Source organism: Siphateles boraxobius, unplaced genomic scaffold (genome assembly GCF_051911475.1).
Source record: "Siphateles boraxobius isolate OS27281-9 unplaced genomic scaffold, OSU_SipBor_1 6, whole genome shotgun sequence".
Classification (NCBI taxonomy): Eukaryota; Metazoa; Chordata; class Actinopteri; order Cypriniformes; family Leuciscidae; genus Siphateles; species Siphateles boraxobius.
In genome coordinates, this window is record NW_027509186.1 from 37,940,570 (window position 1) to 37,963,265 (window position 22,696).

Here is a 22,696-nt window from a genome sequence, read left to right on the forward strand (position 1 = left end):
ACATGCATAGCAATTGTAAGTCGCTTTGGATAAAAGCGTCAGCTAAGTGAATAAATGTAAATGTAAATGTAGTGAATGATCTTTTACTATCTGCATTTTCAGGACATTTTCAGGTAATGCGCGCTCTCGGACACACTCGGCCTCTCTCGCGCACTGTAATGCGCGCTCTCGGACACATTCGGTCTCTCTCGCGCACTGTAATGCGCGCTCTCGGACAGACTCGGTCTCTCTCGCGCACTGTAATGCGCGCTCTCGGACAAACTCGGTCTCTCTCGCGCACTAATGAGCGCTCTCGGACACACTCGGTCTCTCTCGCGCACTGTAATGCGCGCTCTCGGACACACTCGGTCTCTCTCGCGCACTGTAATGGGCGCTCTCGGACACACTCGGTCTCTCTCGCGCACTGTAATGCGCGCTCTCGGACACACACAAGTACTGGGGAGCTAAACCATATAGTGCTTTGTAAGTAATCAGCTATATTTTAAAATGTATACGATGTTTAATAGGGAGCCAATGCAGTGTTGACAGAACCTGGCTAATATGGTCGTACTTCCTGGTTCTGGTAAGAACTCTAGCGGCTGCGTTTTGGACTAGCTGTAGTTTGTTTATTAAGCGTGCAGGGCAACCACCCAGTAGAGCATTACAATAATCTAGCCTTGATGTCATGAACGCATGAACTAGTTGTTCCGCATTTGTCAATGAGAGCATATGACGTAATTTAGATATATTTTTAAGATGGAAAAATGCGGTTTTACAGACACTAGACACATGACTTTCAAATGAAAGATTGGTATCAAAGAGCACACCCAGGTTCCTAACTGACGGCGAAGACTTAACAGAGCAGCCATCAAGTGTTAGACGGTATTCTAGGTTATTACGTGTGGAAGTTTTTTGTCCAATAATTAGAATCTCTGTTTTTTCAGAATTTAGCTTCGCTTTTGTTCAGTCCGACGCGCCTTGACGCGGTGTGCACGGAGGGGCTGTGTGGCTGTGTGTGTGTGAGAGAGACGTGTGAGTGAAATGTGGCGGCCGGTGTTGATTCTGTGGCGCACCGCCAGGAATAGTCTGTGTGTGGGAAACACTGCATAAAAGTAATTAGAATCTCTGTTTTTTCAGAATTTAGTAGTAGGAAATTACTAGTCAAATTACTTGCAGACAGGAGCAATCGATCAGGAGTGTGTCCGAGAGCGCGCATTACAGTGCGCGAGAGAGACCGAGTGTGTCCGAGAGCGCGCATTACAGTGCGCGAGAGAGACCGAGTGTGTCCGAGAGCGCGCATTACAGTGCATTACATTAACATCATTAATTCATCTTTGTCTCTAGGATACGTACCAAAAACCTTTAAGCTGGCTATGATTAAACCGCTTGTTAAAAAAACGCAACTCGATCCTACAGAATTAGTCAATTACAGGCCGATCTCAAATCTACCTTTTCTGTCAAAGATACTAGAAAAGGCAGTATCCTCACAACTGTGTTCCTTTCTTAAAAGAAATGGTATCTGCGAGGATTTCCAGTCAGGATTTAGACCGCACCATAGCACAGAGACAGCTCTCATTAGAGTCACAAATGATTTGCTCTTGTCATGATCTTAGTGCTGCATTTGACACCATTGACCACAACATTCTCTTAAATAGACTAGAAAACTATGTTGGCATTAGTGGAATTGCATTAGCATGGTTTAAATCATATTTATCTGACCGCTATCACTTTGTAGCAGTAAATGAAGAGATGTCTTATCGATCACAAGTTCAGTATGGCGTACCACAAGGCTCAGTACTAGGACCGCTGCTGTTCACTCTGTACATGCTACCTTTAGGAGATATCATTAGGAAACATGGAATTAGCTTTCACTGTTATGCTGATGATACTCAGCTCTATATTTCTTCCAAACCTAACGAAACTCTCCAATTCACAAAATTATCGGAATGCATAGTTGATATCAAAAAACACACTCGGTCTCTCTCGCGCACTGTAATGCGCGCTCTCGGACACACTCGGTCTCTCTCGCGCACTGTAATGTGCGCTCTCGGACACACTCGGTCTCTCTCGCGCACTGTAATGCGCGCTCTCGGACACACTCGGTCTCTCTCGCGCACTGTAATGCGCGCTCTCGGTCTCTCTCGCGCACTAATGCGCGCTCTCGGACACACTCGGTCTCTCTCGCGCATTAATGTGCGCTCTCGGACACACTCGGTCTCTCTCGCGCACTAATGCGCGCTCTCGGACACACTCGCGCAGTTCGCTTCGCTTTTGTTCAGTCCGACGCGCCTTGACGCGGTGTGCACGGAGGGGCTGTGTGGCTGTGTGTGTGTGAGAGAGACGTGTGAGTGAAATGTGGCGGCCGGTGTTGATTCTGTGGCGCACCGCCAGGAATAGTCTGTGTGTGGGAAACACTGCATAAAAGTCACGTGGCAACTGCTCGGCTCGATACTGAGGACTTAGCGTCAAGTTTCTTAACTTTTTCGCCGACGAAAGAGCCGTGGAAAGCCACTTCGCCATACTTTCGTTGTTTTGAAGGGGGAGAGGCAGCAGAAATGACGGGAGGGGTTGTGTCGCCCAGATTTGCTTCCCCCGGTCTGCATTTTCCCCAGACATACGTTGTTCTCCCACACAAAAATAGAATTTCATTCCAAATATGTACATTTCTGCGAAATTCCGCATTAAAAGATTTCGCGTTAATTTGCCAATTACGTGATTCCGTCCGCGATTTCCACATCGCAGAAATCATCTGGCCCTACTTTTGGAATATGAACTGGAATTTTTAATCCCACCCAGTCTCCAGGTTTGAACTCAGGATTACAGGCTCTTCGTTTGAGGTCTGTGTATGTTTTCTTCATCTTCTTTTGAGAGAATGACACTTTCTGACTCACAGCAGGATCTTTACAAGTAATAGGAAGAGGGAGAACATTAAGACGAGTACGCATTTTTCTGCCACAGATTAACACAGAAGGAGCCCGTCCAGTAACAGAATGGGGAGTAGCACGGTAAGTTTGAAGAAATTCTGTTACTGTTGATCTCCATGACTTTCCAGACAGAATAGCAGATCGAATAGAACTCTTCAGTACTCGATGGAATCGCTCAATAGCTCCATTTGCAGTTTGATGATATACTGACGTATGTATATATTGAATGTCTCAATCTTTCAGAAATGCTGAAAAACTCCACTGACTTGAACTGACATCCATTGTCAGATAAAATGTAATGAGGATTTTCAAATCTGCTGAAAACTGATGTTAAGAAGTTGATCACATTTTTACTTGTGATTGAAGAAGTGAATGCTACTTCTGGCCACTTACTATTATAGTCAATCAATGTCATAATGTACCGACAATCCCAGGTAGCGGTTTCAAATGGAACAACAATGTCAACAGCCACTTTTTCCAATGGCATAGATGGAAAAGGTACAGGTTGTAAAGGTGCAGCACAGACAGTTGTAGTCTTATCAGAAGACAAGCAAACTTCACAATTCTTGATCTGTTCCTTAACCAAGCAGTCAATACCCGGCCACCAGTAAAGTTCACGAATGCGCTGTTTTGTACGCACTATTTCTTGATGACCTTCATGGGCCAGATTCACCAAGACACGTCCCAATGCAACAGAAACAACAAGACTTGACCCTCTAAACACATAGTCCTTTTGCACAGCCAGTTCATCAAGTACTTGAAAACATGGACGTAGAGCAACATACACAGCAGCTGATGAAGAAGACCACCCACGAACAATCTGAGCATGTAATGCAGTCATTTCTGAGCATGATGCAGAAGCAAAAGCAAGTTCAGTTGGAGACACAGCCGACATTTCAGAAGACAACAATGCAACAAATTCCGGTTCAGTATCGGAAAGATCCTGATCAGAAGCAGGCAAAGGTAGACGTGAAAGATAATCAGCAACCTGGTTTTTAGAGCCAGGATAATAATTCACCTCATAGTTAAAACTAGGGTTGGGTACCGAAACGCGGTGCCAATAGGGAACTGGTTCCATACTAAAAACGGTATAACAACGAACATTTTGGTGCCTGATTTCAGTGCCTGACTCTGTCTTACATGCGTTTCATGAGGCACACACGCAAGGTCTCTCGCTCCCTCTCCGTCTCTGCCGTGCTCGCGCTATACGGTTTGGAGCACAGTCTATTCTATCTCGCATGCACGCTATTGCTCACCCTGCGGGCATCTGGGACCTGCTATCAATATGCGGGAGACTCCCGGAACTTTCAGGAGACTTGGTATGACTGCTGATACCAAAGGGGATTAATGAAAATGCCGAAGGCAAAAAGCTCCAAGGTTTGGCCGCATTTCACGTGTAAAATTACGCGTCAGAACGCCCATTCTGTGCCGATTGTCTGAAGCCCATATAGAATCACTTCAATTCATTGGCTGATGGCACGGGCACGGCCTCGACGCTCTTACGTCGTCATATTATATTAGTGCGCGCGCCATCTGCTCCTCAGATTTCTCTGCCGAAAAAGGAAGCTTGTCGGCAACGCGAGGATCTTGCCAGCTAACTCGTTCCCAATTCAGAGAACATAGGTTACACCAGTAACCAGAGACGTTCTCTTTCATAGTTTCACTCAACGCTGCGTAGCAAAGACGCAGTGGGAACGAAATTCCAAACTCGCCAAGCTAATCGCTGCCGTAACTAGTAACTTTACAACGACCAGATAACTTACATGACTAGTTCAAGCACACAAAACATGGGAAACTGGAGCCATGTCGAGATTATATTAGCCTGGTAGTAATCTCTATTAATCTTTAGTATTATTAAATTGTTTGATACAATATTGTTTTATTAGATATTATGTAAATCTGTGAATTTTATTTTATATTGGATTATTTATTATTACCATATGCTACTTGTATTTATATTGTTTAAAGATTTAAGTTAATATTGTGTCCAGTTTGGCCCTGTAAATAAAAGGGTATTATTTTTTGACAAAGTGTGTTCTTGTTTTCTTAAGTACCGGTTCAAGAACCGTTTAAAAAATACCAAGTAGGTACTGGTATCGGATAAAAACCAACCGATACCCAACCCTAGTTAAAGCACAAGTGTCACTCTGCCCAACACGCAATCCTGAGTCCAGCGCGATCTGTGCCTTTAGAGGAGAGGAGCACTGTCAAGGCCTGATGATCCGTACGTAGAAGAAATTTTCGACCCCAGAGGTAAGTTATCCATTTTTCAACAGCCCAAACAAATCCTAAAGCTTCCTTTTCAATCGTTGAATATTTGCGTTCCGCAGTAGACAATGTCCTTGAAGCAAATGCAACAATGTGCTCTGTGTTGTTTTCATGAATTTGAGAGTATACAGCACCTAGTCCATAATATGATGCGTCCGTTGAAATGACAGTGGCCAAGTTAGGGTCAAACAATGCTAAAGCAGGGCTTTTGAGTAACAACTCCTTTACAGTACTGACACTCTTCTGAGCCTTATCTGACCAGCTGAACTCAGAACCTTGTGTGATGCAAGCACGCAATGGTTCTACTACTGTAGCGAAATTTGGAATGAATTTATTGTACCATGACAAAAATCCAAGAAGGGAATGGAGCTGATGTGCATCTTTAGGAACAGGAGCATGAAGCATTGCACTAAGATGATCCTCATCCTCATCTGGGTAAATACCCTGTGCAGATACAGTATGACCAAGGAAGCGCAAACTGCTTTTATTAAAGTGACATTTTGAATCATTCAGCTGTAAACCTGCATCGTGTATGCGCTGAATAACCACTTTGAGCATGTGGTCATGGTCACTTTTTGTGTGTGCCCAGACAATGACATAATCCAGATATTTGGCTACATTTGGCAATCCTTGTAGTACAGTTGCTAGCATTTTCTGAAATGCAGATGGAGCTGAAGCAAGGCCATAAGGTACTCGACAGAATCTGAATAGGCCTTCATGAGTGATGAATGCAGTCAGATCACGACTTTCTTCATGTAACAAAAGCTGGAAATAAGCATTCTCCAAATCAATTGTAGAAAAGACAGTTGCTCCACGCAGCATAGACATCATCTCATCAATATGGGGCAAAGGATAACTGTCCGCAACAGCTTTATTTGGTTCTCGCAGGTCTACACACATGCGAATACCACTGGTCTTCTTCTGAACAACTACAATTGTAGAAATCCACGGTGATGCATCCACTCGTTCAATAACACCCAGGTCAAGAAGGTGTTGAAGTTCATCACTGACAGCATTTCGAACAGATAATGGCAACCGTCTAAGTTTCTGACGTACAGGTTTCACCACTGACGAAGTCTTTACCTTATGCACACATCCTTTTGCCCATCCTAGCTTAGCAATAGGCACAGAAGCAGAAAGTCTCATTACAGGGGCTGAAAACTGAGCCGGTCCTGGAAGTATGGAAGAACCTTCAAACTTGAGAGCAATCCATTAATTAAATCCATTCCAAAAAGAGCAGTGCCACATTCAACTATAAAGATTGACGTATTACAGTTCATATTATCTCTGGTAACAATAACAGGTAGACAACCAAGCACTGGTATTGGATCTCTTGAATGTGTCACCAATTTAACAGAAGGAGGCAGCAAAGAGTCTTGTTTAAAGTGTTTTTCATACACAGATTTTGGCAGAATGGAAATCGAAGATCCCGAATCCACAATCAACTCCACAGGTACAGAGGCTGATGCAGTCATGATAGTAGTAGTACACTTTATCTTATTAGATACTGAATCATGCATGTAAAGAATCTGAAGCTCAGGCAGTTCAATCTCATGTACAGAACGTGCTTGCTGTGAACGACACACTCTTGAAAAATTTCCCAACTTTTCACAATTATTGCACTTTACAGAAACTGCAGGACATCTGGAATTATTTGCAAGATGTTTTGTAGATCCACATCGATAACATGCACAAGCCAAGGAAGTAGCAAAAGACTTTGAAGGCACAGACAGAGGTTTCAAAGGTGATTGTCTTTTGTAACGATCAACAGCAGGCACACTTGTTGCTTGCATTGCTTGCACAGGTACTGACGTCTGATTTGAAAAAAGTTTAGTTCACCAGCAGCCTCCATTTATGTAGCAATAGTAATAGCCTTGTTAAGAGTCAAATCAGTCTCTAATAGCAGACGTTCTCTAATACGATGACTGTTTACATTCTCCCCTAATTGATCTCACAACATTTCATCATTATTAGATGCAAACTCACATGTGGTGTCTAAATCCCGAAGAGAAGCAACATACTGCACAATTGTTTCCCCTGATGCTTGAATTTGTTTTCTGAATGCATGAAGCTCAGCCACAACATTATATCGAGGAATGAAGTGTAGTTTCAAAGTCTCAATAGCATCCTCCATTGTTTCTCCTTGGCTTGGTAAAGTACTGTATAGAATAGTCTCTGACCTTCTGTTCCCAGGCAATGAAGAAACACAGCTCGTTTTCTTGCAACTGGCCAGTCATCTCCTGATGCATTTACGACAAGCAAGTAATTCTCAAACATCTTTAACTAGATGCCAAGAGGAATAGACGGCTTACCAGGACATGGTAAGAATGGCGTAGGAAAATAAGCAACAGCAGACATCTTTCATGCAGAACAGCAAAAATCCTGGTAATCATGAAGACAAGAAAGTTTCTTACTTCAAGGTTTATTCAAACCCACAAGCAATACAACAGTGCCAGGTGGTTACATGATTAGGCAGCAGGTGCAACAACTTCCATTCTTACTCTACATCTTTTATAGGTAACCACATGTGGACTACAGCGCCATCTCCTAACAATTACATAAACACAACAGTTTCTAGGAATCTGTAACAGGACAAAACCAATATCAAATGTCAATAAGCCCGTAAGACAATGTTATTTTACATTACATTACATTATTATACTTATACAATTATTATAAAATAATTGTTCTAAAATATATAAAACAATTATTTGATTTCTAAGTGATCAATTTTGCTATATTTACACTATAAACAAAAATGCAAGGGGTTAAAATTTATTTATTTATTTATCAAATCATTGAGCTCTGATTTCTAAATGAACAAATTATGATTCTGTTTTTCACACATGATCACTGGGTGTGGCATTAAAATGGCAGTGTTTCACAAAAGAGCAGTTAGAAGCAGTTTTAAATGAAGTGTAAATGATGCATGGGCGTAGGTTTGGTCTCAGCTTTGGTGGGGACATCCATGAACCCCCCCCCCCCCTTCCCCCCATTCTATTCTTAAAAAAAAAGTCCATTAGATTAAACTGGGAAGGGTCATAAAACTTGCATATTGTTATCCTAGGTTTACTGCTTCTATTGTTCTCAATTGTAAGTCGCTTTGGATAAAAAAGTGTCTGCTAAATGAATAAATGTAAATCTGTTGTGGTTTGATGCGGTCTTTCCTGCATACAAAATGGTTAACTAATTTTGTAGTCTATCCTATGGCTAGCAAGTTTAACCCTCCTACCAGATATTGTTATTTGGATATTATCAATCAAGTAATGATTCATTATATTTGAATAACCAACAGTGTTAACTTTCGCCTTTTTAACATTGCCAACATGTTTTTCCAGCACATGTGTCTAGCAAGTAGGCTACACTCACAAATACATTACATAAACAGAATGTAGAAACGAAAAATGTCTCAGATGATCCATTGTTTATGACTGCAAGATTCTAAGTTAAGGTAGGCTAAATAACATTCAGTGACTTCGTAGCATTCTATCATGATAGCGCAACTTCTACGAGTCTATCCATGCTGCACACCCCTAATTAATGCTCCTAATCTTGAAAGATTGCAGAAGCTAGTTTTAACTGTAACAATATCCTCCTGGGTAACCAGGATCACCAGTTAATACTATTTTCCACAGTAGAATCTGCATTTGAAAGCCTGGTCAGTCACTGCTACTGCTAGTTATTTGTGTGGCTAGTTATTTTTGCCTACTTACACTCTGCTTTATGAAAAAGCTTCGTATGTCCCCTTTCTTCTTCTTGGGTGACATAGCTGATCTACAAAGTACAAAAAGGGGCAAAAAACGGAATATTAAAATGTTTTACTCTGGCCTTTGTATATGGCAGGCAGAGAGACAGCCCTGGTAACTTACCATCGGCGTCGTCACGCGCGCACACACGCATACACCACCCGCTCGCTGCCAGTGAGTGCAAGCACAAAAAGTAGTCCCGGCCCGCGCGTGTAGCCTGCCCATCAGATAACCCGCCGCCAATCAAATTACGGCGTATCTTGTACTGTCGTCGTCCTGGCCGTTAGAATCGATCCAAATAGCAGCGCAAAGATCCAAATGCACCGCAAATATCAAACTAGCAGTTCAAAGGAGCTTGCTAAATATCGGTGGGGACAAATTTGTCATCTCAAAATATTGATTGGGACTAGTACCCAGCGTCCCCCCCTAAACCTACGCCCTTGCAATGATGATAAGTAATGTAGAGAACCACCTGTTTTTTCCTTCCACATATACTTTGTAGACGGTCCCTACCTGGCCTAAGCGCTAGCTCGTCACTACTACGTTGCTACAAATTGAAAGTGCATTATTAAAACATATTCACCGTGATGTGTTAGTTCTACGTTCTAATACTTTTCAAGTAAAGTACATTTTCACAAGTATTATTCACTTAGAATCTATTGAAATTTTTCGCGGCTGAATATCTGTAGAATATCTAACATCAAACCAGCTGTATCAGTTAGTCCGTTTTGCAACATGATTCATTTTAAAATCACAGCGCTACATACCTGTCATGCTGGAGACCTTTTACCAGATATGAATGCAATCCAAACGTTATTTAATATTCCTAAGTAAATAATCCAGTAGCTTTTCTCTCAGTGCCAACAAAAGCAGACTTCTACTTGGCTACTTAGCTTCTGCTGCTTCTTTTTCTTCTTTTTAATTTCTTAGCGGTTGACAGACCAGCTTTCGGTGCATTACCGCCACCAACTGAACTGGAGTGTGGAGCATTGATGAGAAATGAGAAAAAAAAAAAACAATACTCTTACATCAATTCCTGTTTCCTTCAAAAACCTAAAAATTGCATATTGAATAGGAATTCTTTCACATTTTCTAGCCAGAAGATTTTCCTAATGAGATTGTATTATGTTCCATTTCCAGCAGCTTTTCTTTTAATACGTCTTTAGTTTTTTATGCTATGCATGAGAAAATGTGTTCAACTGTTTCTGATTCTTTACACTTATTGCACTTCCCTGTAAAATGTTTATCCTATACGAAGATTCTTCTTTTCTTCATAATATTAAAACTCAATCTCTTTTCCCCACTTTTTCTGAATCTGAAACGGATGTCTCCCCTTCATCTCCCTTTCCCAACACTTCTGCCAGATGTCCTTAGCTGCCTTATGAATGCAGGTCTTAGCTTCTGATTTACTCATATTAATATGGATCTTTACATTACTGGCTAAAGAATCCTTATTCGTGCAACCCAACCTTAAAGTGCCTTAAAGGGGTCATATAATGCCATTTTTGTACAAGTTAAAATGAATCTTTAGGGTCTAAATGAAAACTTTGTAATATACTTTTATTAAAAATTCTCATTAGTATTGTAAGAAAACACTAATTTTACCTGGTCAAAAACAGCTGTGTTTTCAGCACACCGTTTCAGTGCACATGCCTTTTAAATGAGAATGAGCTTTGCTCACTCCGCCCCTATGTTCTTTGGGGCAGCGGGAGTCCCTGAGGACACATCTGTGCAACCGTATCAATTTGAACCAGAGTCGGACCCGGAACAAGATGACGGCCCCGAAGAAGTTCGACAATTAAGGCTCGAACAGGACGTTTCTGAATGGTTGGTTAACATAATGTCACTTTGATCTATTTTTTGTATGTACTGGGAGGGTTTTTAATTACACATTAACCGTAATCATTATAATTGTGGGATTATGAGTTATATTGAGAACGTCGTAACGTTACAGAGAAAACATGCTGTAATATACCCTGAGTGTAAACAGTAGCCGCATTCATCGTGAAGCGATTTGCAAAGATTAATATTTAAAGGTTAATAAAACGTTACACACACTTCTTCTGGAGGTGCAGCAGTAACACGAATAGTTGGCACCGATTCTGTTTTCAGCTTCTTAGCAAAAGCAGCTTTATACTGACCCTCGTTTATAAAGCAGTCTGGTGAGAAATGAATAGTGCAAACATAAAAGCATTTACGTTGATCGTTGGGAATGTTCCCTTCAAAAATAAAACTCTGCCTCTGCTTCTTCAGCTGTTCGAATTCTGCTGTGTTCCTTATTACAGCCAAGAACAGAACACCACAATCGCTTAGACGCCATTCTGCTCCAGTGTATCAACAATGGCGGACTACGATGACAGCTCGCTCAGTGCGGGTCTGTGTTGAAACCATAGAAACGCTGCTGTCAATTATCAATCGTGGGAGCGGCGTGTGATCTAGTGACGTCACAAAATCGAACTGCTCAATTTGAGGCAGGGGAAAACATAAGGAGATTAAAACAAAAACACTGGATGGATTTTTATCATTATATGATGGTTGTGTACAGGCACTGCCAACACACATTTCAGTACAATCAACTTGTAAAAGTGCATGTACCATTATATGACCCCTTTAATGTACTAAAACAGTGATATTAAAAGATAAAATTCAGTTTACACCTTTTTAAAGATGCATACTATATACAGGCAAGCAGATGAGCCAAGAATATTAATGCAACACGTTTTATTGGTTTTCGATGGAAAAAAACACTTAACAAGAAACCTTGTGTTGCATTAATATTCTGTGTTCATTTGCGGTGTTAAAAATGACTGGCTGGGCAATGGAGGAAAGCCTTGTTTTGCCCATAATGGTGGACATCACGTGAAAACTATGAATACTGCGATTATTTCCATGAGTATGTTCCCAGCACTCAAGAAATACAGATCTTGTAGGGTGTGATTCTTTATGCCCTTTTAATGTGACCCATACACTAGACAACTGCATTAATTTTCTTTAGAAGTGTTTCACATGCTGATACATATAAGTAAATAGTAAAAGTACATGACATGAATATATCTAATTTAAGAAAGACCTATTGAGCACATAATCCATCCTGACAGAAATAAACAACAACGAGTTTATTTACACTGTTGTTGGGAATAGACGCTTAAAGACCCAAGGACCAGATAGGACGAATGAAGGTCATGAATAAGTGCAGTCAATTGAAGACAAGAGTCAGAATTATAATAAATAGTAGAATTGTTTTACTTAAGATAGTTTGCGGTTTCATCAGGCAGAAGTCAACTTCAAGACTCACACAGAGTTCGTAAGCCGCTTCCCTTTTACATCTACAAAAATCACAGCAATTATACCCTTCAAGGTCTAAGATATGTCATTACTTCAGGTTGTATGATTCTGATTAGCTAAGAAATAGATAAACATAGTAATTTTGTTTATCAGATCATCAATGATACGGTTGACACCCAAACCCTGAGTTAGGTAAGAGTCTCTCAGAGGTCACGAGTCTGTGCATCTAGGCGCCAACATGTCAAATAAAACAAGTCTGTAAGAGAATACTAGCGTACATACACCGATACACAGCTTAGCTTCTTCAAGGTTGGAGTTAGTTGAGCTCTGCTCTAAACAGAAGACTTTCCCAAATCCAGATAACTTGTTCTTTCTCTCAGTGAGAGGTTCAGACAATAGCTTTTCACCAAATGAAACTGATATTGTGCTTTTAGTATAAACTATTTTATCTTACACATTTACTTGATCCTTTACACATGGAGTACAGTGCTACGGCTTCTCTCCAGTATGAAGTCGCTTATGTAATTTCAGGTGTGCAGACTGAGTGAAAGTCTTGTCACAATATGAGCACTTGTAAGGTTTTTCTCCAGTATGAATTCGTTGATGCAGTTTCAGACATTCAGCTCTAGTAAAGCTCTTCCCACAGTCACAACACACATGATCTCTCACTTCATTATGTGTTTTCTGATGCAGTTTAAAATAATAAAGACTTGAAAAAATCTTTCCACAAAGAGAACATAATTGAGGCCTCTCATCTGAATGAACTTTCAGGTGTTGTTTTAGATGTGATGATGAAATAAACTTTTAACCACACTGATCACAGTTATATTGCTTTTCTCCAGAGTGAACGTACAGATGATGTTTGAGATCAGTTTTAGATTTATAACTCTTCTCACACTGAGTACAGTGGTACGGCTTCTCTCCAGTATGAACTCGGTTGTGTGCTATCAGGTTTGCAGACTGAGTGAATCTCTTGTCACAATATGAGCACTTGTAAGGTTTTTCTCCAGTATGAATTCTTTGATGCTGTTTCAGAGTGTCAGATCTAGTGAAGCTTTTCCCACAGTCACAACACACATGATCTCTCACTTCATTGTGTGTTTTCTGATGCAGTTTAAGATCACGCAGCCATGAAAAACTCTTTCCACAGAGAGAACACACATAAGGCTTCTCATCTGAATGAACTTTCAGGTGTGATTTTAGATGTGATGATGAAATAAACTTTTTACCACACTGATCACAGTTAAATGGTTTTTCTCCAGAGTGAACGCGCAGATGATTCCTGAGACCTGATGCTTGAGAAAAACTCTTTCCACACTGAGTGCATGGATACGGTTTCTCTCCAGTGTGAATTCTCATGTGTATGTTAAGGTGTCCTTTTTGTCTGAAACTCTTTCCACACTGAGTGCAGGAGTGCAGCTTATTAGTTTTGATGCTCTGCTGTTCCTCCTCTGCTTCATTCAGTCCATGTTTTTGTAGTTTTGTATCCATCCAGTCTAAAATTAAAAATATTATGTGGTTAAAATAAGTTAATGTGAACTCTGATTTAACAAAGGACAGTATCAAGTATCATATCTTTGATGTGTTAGTTCCATAATTTCCTTGTTAATCCACTTAAAATGTATTAACAAAAGCCATTCAAGATTATGATCATTTAGATGCAATTTCTGTTTCATTTATCATCTCTAATGTGGACATTATTTTATAGCCACCAGATAATCTTAGTTTGTCAACAGTCCAATGAAGAATCAAGAATAAACACCAACCTATTTGTTCCTCAGTATCTTCATGTTTTATTCTGGATGGTTCTGGATCACTCATGTCTTCAATCTCCTCTTTAATAAACTCCATCTTTAACAGTCACACAGATTTCAGCTGCTACTCCTGGAGTTTGTCCTTCTCTTGTAGGATGATGGGAATATTCCCAGTATTTATTGGTGAATTGTTGTGGGAGGGGCTTCACTGCAGGTGTGAACTGTGATCACTGTGTGATACTGACGCCCACAGGACCAGGTCTGGAAAAATCAAAAAGAAGTTACTGAATTTATACTAGAATACTTTAAAGGAGACCTATTATGCAAAATTCACTAAAACTCAACACCAACTACATAAATTCATCAATTTACCATCCAGACATGTTCTGTTGCATTCTACATGTTGTCACTTATTCTCGAATCTCTCCATCATTGTCCGGCTCCGGTCTGAACAAATAAAGCTGAACACCACTACTGACAGTTTCTGACATTTTTAGGGCTTGAGATTGTCCTGTTTTGTTGTTGCTGGTATGAGCTCTTGAAACTCCACCCTCTACTAGAAAGGGGGCCAGGAGCACCAGCTAATTTGCATTTAAATTGATATTCTCATTGGGAGTCTCTATGCTGTATTTATCCTGTCTGCCTTGCTGTTGGTTCGTGTCTGTAGCTTCGTATATCTTTCGGTTTTGAATCATTATTTACTACCATTCCCTGTTGTTTATACTGCTAAATACAACTTACTCAACATCACATATTAACCTGACATCGCTAGCTTCAATCTAAATCGTTCCTAGCACAACAAGCTACTAATTCGCTAAAAAACAAAACAGGCAGAAGGCATCGGACAAAACACCACTCTTCCGTTCCGATTACAACATCAAACAGATTCTCCCCTCTCAGTGAAACACCCACTGAGAATCCTGTTGAATGTGCCCTAGTTATTGGCGATTCTATTACACAGAACGTGAAAATAGAGACACCAGCCACCATAGTCACATGTTTGCCGGGAGCTAGAGCGCCTGACATCAAAGCAAATTTAAAAGTGCTGGCTAATGCTAATCGTAAATTCTCTAAGATTATTATTCACGTCTGCACTAATGATGTTCGACTTCGCCAGTCGGAAATCTCTAAAATTAATGTTAAAGAGGTGTGTGAACTCGCAAGTACGATGTCAGGCACTGTAATTTGTTCTGGCCCCCTTCCGGTTTCAATGGAGTGATGAGATAGTTAGCAGTTGTCATCACTCAATGGCTGGTTGTCTAAGTGGTGTCCGCAAAATAATATAGAATTCATAGACAATTGGAAAAGTTTTTGAGCCAGACCTGACCTGTTGAAAAGAGATGGTATTCATCCCTCCTGGGATGGTACTGCTCTTCTCTCTAGTAATATGGCACATAGTCTTAGAGCTCAAACATGACAATCTGGGGCTCGGGTCAGGAAGTAGACAAACTGGCTAAACCGACCGTCTGCTAGCTGTCAGCTGAGGTCAGATAAATCCCATCACATAGAGACTCTTTCACCTAGATATCATCATATAGAGACTGTGCCTGTTCCCCGAATTAGGAAATACAAAAAACTTCCAAACCTATCTAAGTGTAAAAATTTAATTGATATTCAACAAATAAAAAACAGAAATAATACAAATGAACAAATGATAAAGCTTGGGTTGTTGAATATTTGATCCCTTACTTCAAAAGCACTTATTGTTAATGATATGATTACAGACTATAACCTAGATGTGCTGTGTTTGACAGAAACCTGACTTAAACCAAACGATTACATTATTTTAAATGATTGCACCCCGCAAGATTACTGTTATAAACATGAACCTTGTCTGAAAGGCAAAGGGGGAGGTGTTGCTGTAATTTATAGTAATATTTTCAAAATTACTATATAAAGAATAAAGAAGTCTAGTTTCAAATATAATTCTTTTGAAGTGTTGGTGCTTAATGTAACAATATAAAGTGCAAATGATAAATCACATTTAAGATTTGTGCTGGCTACTGTATACAGGCCACCAGGGCACCATACAGACTTTATCAAAGAATTTGCTGAATTTCTATCAGAGTTAGTACTGGCTGCAGATAAAGTCCTAATTGTTGTTGATTTTAATATGCATGTAGATAATGAAAAAGATGCATTGGGATTGGCATTTAAAGACATTCTTAACTCTATTGGAGTTAGACAACACATGTCAGGACCTACTCATTGTCGTAATCATGTCAAATCATCTAATATTATCACATGGAATCAATGTTGATGTTGTTGAAATTCTGCAGCAGAGCGATGACATCTCAGATCATTATCTAGTCTCGTGTAAACTTCATTTAGCCAAGGCTGCAAAGCCGACTCCGTGTTACAAGTATGTTAGACCTATCACTTCTGCCACAAAAAATTGCTTTATTAATAATCTTCCCGATCAGTTTCATTAGCTCAGCATCCCAGATAGCTTAGCAGAACTCGATATTGTGACAGAAACTTTTAACTATCCCTTTTCCAGCAGCACTTTAGACACAGTTGCTCCGTTGCCCTTAAAGAAGATCAAAGAAAATAGTCCAACGCCGTTGTACAATGAGCACAATCAGGCCCTAAAGAGAGCAGCCAAAAAAATGGAGCGAAACTGGAAGAAAACAAAACTAGAGGTATTTCGCATTTCATGGAAGGAGAGCTCTTTTGCATACAGAGGCCTTAAAAACTGCTAGATCTGCTTATTTTTAAACCCTATTAGTAGAAAATAAACAAAACCCTAGATATATTCGAAACGGTTGCTAAACTGACGAAAAATAAAGTTTCAAGCCCAGAAGTTTGCAAGAGGCACAACAGTAATGACTTTATGCCTTCTTCACTTATAAGATTGATAATAAAAAATTATAACTATGCAACCGTCTACTACAGTATCGCATCAGACAGTGCATTGTAGTCTCACTGACGAAAAATTTGATTCATTCATTGCTATAGGAGAGGAAGAATTTTCTAAAATTGTTAAATCATCTAAATCAGAGGTCTTCAATCCTGCTCCTGGAGGGCCACTGTCCTGCAGAGTTTAGTTCCAACCTGCTATAGCACACCTGCCTTTGTATATTCAAGCGATCCTGAAGAGCTTGATGAGCTGATTCAGGTGTGTTTGATTAGGTTTGGAACTAAACTCTGCAGGACAGTAGCCCTCCGGGGGACTGTACCATGATGGTAGTTGAACAAACTCAGGGTTACAGGATTAGTTTTGAGTTGACAAAACCAAACCAATCCAACCAGGCTTTGTTGGTACCATGATGCTGATCATCAACTTTCTCTGTCAACTCAGGCTTTGATCCTGAGTTTAGGAGTTTAGGTGTGACATCAGTATCGAACAGCCAATCACACGTTGAGAAAGTGAAACTCAGATTAATTTCTCGTGAGAGAAGCAGTGCAATTCACTTATTAAATAAAAGTATTAAAATAGGAAGAATTTAAACAAATTTACACAGCAAGAAGAAAACAGCTGTCTATGAAAGAGGACAACTAAAAGAAAAAGTCTTGCTACTGTATATCAGTGCAAGTAAAAGTTGTGAAGTTATTTGATACAGCTGATAAAGGTATAGAGAGAATTGAACATTTAAGCTCACATATAGTTATTTTATAGCTTCATCTATTAATGCTAAAGCGTATTTATATTACCTTTATACAGGTCCTTCTCAAAAAATTAGCATATTGTGATAAAGTTCATTATTTTCCATAATGTATTGATAAAAATTTAACTTTCATATATTTTAGATTCATTGCACACCAACTGAAATATTTCAGGTCTTTTATTGTTTTAATACTGATGATTTTGGCATACAGCTCATGAAAACCCAAAATTCCTATCTCAAAAAATTAGCATATCATGAAAAGCGTCTCTAAACGAGCTATTACCTAATCATCTGAATCAACTAATTAACTCTAAACACCAGCAAAAGATTCCTGAGGCTTTTAAAAACTCCCAGCCTGTTTCATTACTCAAAACCGCAATCATGGGTAAGACTGCCGACCTGACTGCTGTCCAGAAGGCCATCATTGACACCCTCAAGCAAGAGGGTAAGACACAGAAAGAAATTTCTGAACAAATAGGCTGTTCCCAGAGTGCTGTATCAAGGCACCTCAGTGGGAAGTCTGTGGGAAGGAAAAAGTGTGGCAAAAATGCTGCACAACTAGAAGAGGTGACCGGACCCTGAGGAAGATTGTGGAGAAGGACCAATTCCAGACCTTGGGGGACCTGCGGAAGCAGTGGACTGAGTCTAGAGTAGAAACATCCAGAGCCACCGTGCACAGGCGTGTGCAGGAAATGGGCTACAGGTGCCGCATTCCCCAGGTCAAGCCACTTTTGAACCAGAAACAGCGGCAGAAGCGCCTGACCTGGGCTACAGAGAAGCAGCACTGGACTGTTGCTCAGTCGTCCAAAGTACTTTTTTCGGATGAAAGCAAATTTTGCATGTCATTCGGAAATCAAGGTGCCAGAGTCTGGAGGAAGACTGGGGAGAAGGAAATGCCAAAATGCCTGAAGTCCAGTATCAAGTACCCACAGTCAGTGATGGTCTGGGGTGCCATGTCAGCTGCTGGTGTTGGTCCACTGTGTTTATCAAGGGCAGGGTCAATGCAGCTAGCTATCAGGAGATTTTGGAGCACTTCATGCTTCCATCTGCTGAAAAGCTTTATGGAGATGAAGATTTCATTTTTCAGCACGACCTGGCACCTGCTCACAGTGCCAAAACCACTGGTAAATGATTTACTGACCATGGTATTACTGTGCTCGATTGGCCTGCCAACTCTCCTGCCCTGAACCCCATAGAGAATCTGTGGGATATTGTGAAGAGAAAGTTGAGAGACGCAAGACCCAACACTCTGGATGAGCTTAAGGCCGCTATCGAAGCATCCTGGGCCTCCATAACACCTCAGCAGTGCCACAGGCTGATTGCCTCCATGCCACGCCGCATTGAAGCAGTCATTTCTGCAAAAGGATTCCCGACCAAGTATTGAGTGCATAACTGAACATAATTATTTGAAGGTTGACTTTTTTGGTAGTAAAAAAACACTTATTTTATTGGTTGGATGAAATATGCTAATTTTTTGAGACAGGAATTTTGGGTTTTCATGAGCTGTATGCCGAAATCATCAGTATTAAAACAATAAAAGACCTGAAATATTTCAGCTGGTGTGCAATGAATCTAAAACATATGAAAGTTTAATTTTTATCATTGCATTATGGAAAATAATGAACTTTATCACAATATGCTAATTTTTTGAGAAGGACCTGTATATGTGTTCATTTAAAGGTGCAAATCGCAAGTCTCTGAGTTTTTGCAGAATTACGCCCCCTCTGGCGACAAGCGAAACTGCAACCAGAGTTGTGCATGCTCATGGACCACACGCACACGCACGCATGCACGAGCACGAGCTGTTCATAACTAAAGGAGCATCTGCCCCACAGATCTTTGGTGTACAGCCAAAATGTCTTCAGAGGTAATAAAGTTATAAATCTGCAAGTCATTTCAAATATATGGAAGGAAAGACATTTGAGTAAATTACTCTTATGTGTGAGGGGAAAACGGGGGTAGTAGAAAACTTTGTTTATGTGTTTACTGTATCCACCTATGATTGTATTGTTATGAAAACACGTTCATGAACAATATAATTGATTACTTTGCAAAAGCTCAAAATAATAATCATACCATACACGGTTGGTCAACAACGTTCACTCAGATGTTTCAAGGTAATAAACAATCAAATGTCACCATGACGTTTTCATAAAAGCTAAACAGGTTGCGGGGTTCAGCCTGTTATTGATCTGCTAAGTAGAATATTCCAATAACAATACATCCTTTTTCTGTTCTAATTTACTCAATTTATTACAGGTAATAATGATTATTACATCAGAGTAATATCTAAAATAGGATTAAATAAGAGCTAAACCAGGTCCATACCCAGTAAAGTTAGCCTCTGAAGAAAGGTATTGTTTTACATAGAGTATAATACATTGTTGCCCCCACATACCTCATATATACTACATACAAAATGTACCACATTCACGGGAACAATTTACTATTTTTACCGAAAAATACAATATAGCCAATGCAACGGCGTTCTTCCTTGTTGGTCAATAACATGAACACCTTAGCATGTTAGCAATGGACACAAGGCTAACGTTACCGGTAGGCCATACACAAAAACATAGTTAGCATCTTTTATTGGATATGTTTTATGTTTCATGATGTACTATTCTTCCGAACACAATTCCTAGTTTATGAAACGTTTCACTAACAATGGTAGTAAAACCAATTCTGATTGTACATGCATCTAGCTTACGCTAAAGCATTACACATTTTACGCATCGTCATTTGTTGTCGTAACGTACATAGATTGGCCGTATCAAACATTAGAGACTGGGCTATATCTTACCGTTTTATCAAGAAAAAAGCCAACTGAGGATCTCGTTTGAGACCAAGAGCAGACCGGAGATCTCTCCATTTGTTGAATGCCTTCCCGAGTTTGACTCTCGTCTTACTCCGACGGCTGTCTGACTCCAATTTGGACCTTTTGGTGGCACTAGACAAAATTTTTCTATTCTTTACTTTACGTGGAGTTTGCGTTGGGGTTTGGAATGGACTACAAGCCGGTCTCTTTGAATCCATCTTCTACCTTTGACGCACGAGTTGTCTTCGCTGATGCGGAGAATGGCGGCGCCGGCGAATACACAAACCTGCGAGACATAGCCTGGGGAGCGTGAACGCGCATGACGTCACGCCCAGTCTCAAATTCGAACCCGAATCCCTCTTATATATTTTACAGTACAGGATTATAGAGGCAATCTCAGTGCGCAGAGAAGGGCTCATTCAGCCCATCAGGCAGTTCTTTAAGCATGTATGGGTTAGAAAAACGGGTATTTTTAACATGAATTGTTGCGCAATGCACCTTTAAACTGCGTAATAATAATTGATGGACTAAAATTGTACATGTGTGGTTGATTAAGGGTATAATAATTACATAAATAATATCTAAATCATACAAATTTATTATTCTAAATAAGGATCACTAAAACCAAGATGATTTTGTCTTTAAAAATCATTTGCTATGTAGTGACCTTTAATTTGGAGTAGAAACAGGTGGAGGGACTTTATCGCATCAGACATGTGTCACTTTGCTCAGATCTGATTGGTCCAAGTTCGGTTTGCAACCTCTTACCTGGAACATAACCTGCCCCGCACCAGGTTAGCAGTGGAGCGTAAGTTACTATGGCGATGAACACTGCTTAAACCCAAACCACTTTCATGGTCCCTAAAACCCAGGGTTGTCGCAAACTAAACTGAAACATACTGAGACAGGCAAATTGATGGAAAATGATCATTGAGATATCGTCGGAATCGACATAAACCACGGAACATTTAGATAACACAAATGTATGTTTTCAAAAGTGTTTTTGGGGGAAAAAAACGTATATCTCTGGAACACTAGGTGGCGTTGTGTTTAAACTTTTCAAGTCCCTTCAGGACATGCAGATGATGATACATACCAATTAGTGTGCTGATATGTCAAATAGTTTAAAAGATATAGCAATTTATGACAAATTTCAAAATGTCAGCCCGATGGTTCGTCCAAACCTGCAACACTGACACTCACTGGTCTAAATTATTAATATAAAACCTGATAGATTTGAATAATGACTATATTGTCTTTTTAGAGCTGCTTTACAGCTGAATTTGCATGTTTCATATCTGTAAAACTTTGATATTAACACATTTTTTTCTGGCTATTACTGTGAAGCTGCTTTGACAGTAAGAAAATAAAGGTGATTTGACTTGGTTTCTAGGAATCTGTAACACGACAAAACCAATATCGAATGTCAATCAGCCCGTAAGACGATGTTATTTTACAGTTTTTTTTTATTTCTTACAATTTCTGAAACTACAAAAACAGGCACAGAACATGCAAAACACCACAGGATCTCTTGGAAAAGAGATTTTTAAAAAAAATTTTTTAAATTTACTATACTTATACAATAATTATAAAATAATTGTTTTAAAATATATTAAAAAAATATATGTGATTTCTAAGTGATCAAATTTGGTATATTTACAATATAAACAAATGCATTAAAATGTATTATTTATTTCTCAAATCATTGAGCTCTGATTTCTAAATGAACAAATTATGATTAAGTTTTTTCACACATGATCATTGGGTGTGGCATTAAAATGGCAGTGTTTCACAAAAGAGCAGTTAGTTTTAAATGAAGTGTAAATGATGATAAGTAGAGAACCACCTGTTTTTCCTTCCACATACTTTGTAGACGGTCCCTACCTGGCCTAAGCGCTAGCTCGTCAAATTGACAAATTGAAGGTGCATTATTAACATATTCACCGTGATGTGTTAGTTCTACGTTCTAATACTTTTTAAGTAAAGTACATTTTCACAAGTATAAGTATTCACTTAGAATCTATTGACATTTTTTGCGGTTGAATATAGAATATCTAACATCAAACCAGCTGTAACATTACACTCCAGTTCGTCCATTTTGCAACATGATTAATTTAAAATCCCAGCGCTACATACCTGTCATGCTGGAGACATTTTATGAATGCATCCAAATGTTATTTAATAATTCCTTAAGTAAATAATCCAGTATCTTTTCTCTCCGTGACAACAAAAGCAGACTTCTACTACTTAGCTTCTGCTTCTTCTTTTTAATTTCTTAGCGGTTGACAGGCCAGCTTTCGGTGCATTACCGCCA

General features: G+C 39.7%; 1 protein-coding gene and 1 long non-coding RNA gene across 2 annotated transcripts in view; both read right to left on the reverse strand.

Moving 5' to 3' along the window:
• Positions 1-22,696, reverse strand: part of LOC143716532 (uncharacterized) — a 77,781-nt gene that overhangs the window by 5,711 nt on the left and 49,374 nt on the right. The window lies entirely within an intron of this gene.
• On the reverse strand, positions 13,972-22,672 carry LOC143715495 (uncharacterized). Its single transcript, XR_013195767.1, has 2 exons — positions 22,519-22,672; positions 13,972-14,217 (listed from the first exon to the last, which is right to left on the reverse strand). It is a non-coding gene; the product is annotated as an uncharacterized LOC143715495 (long non-coding RNA).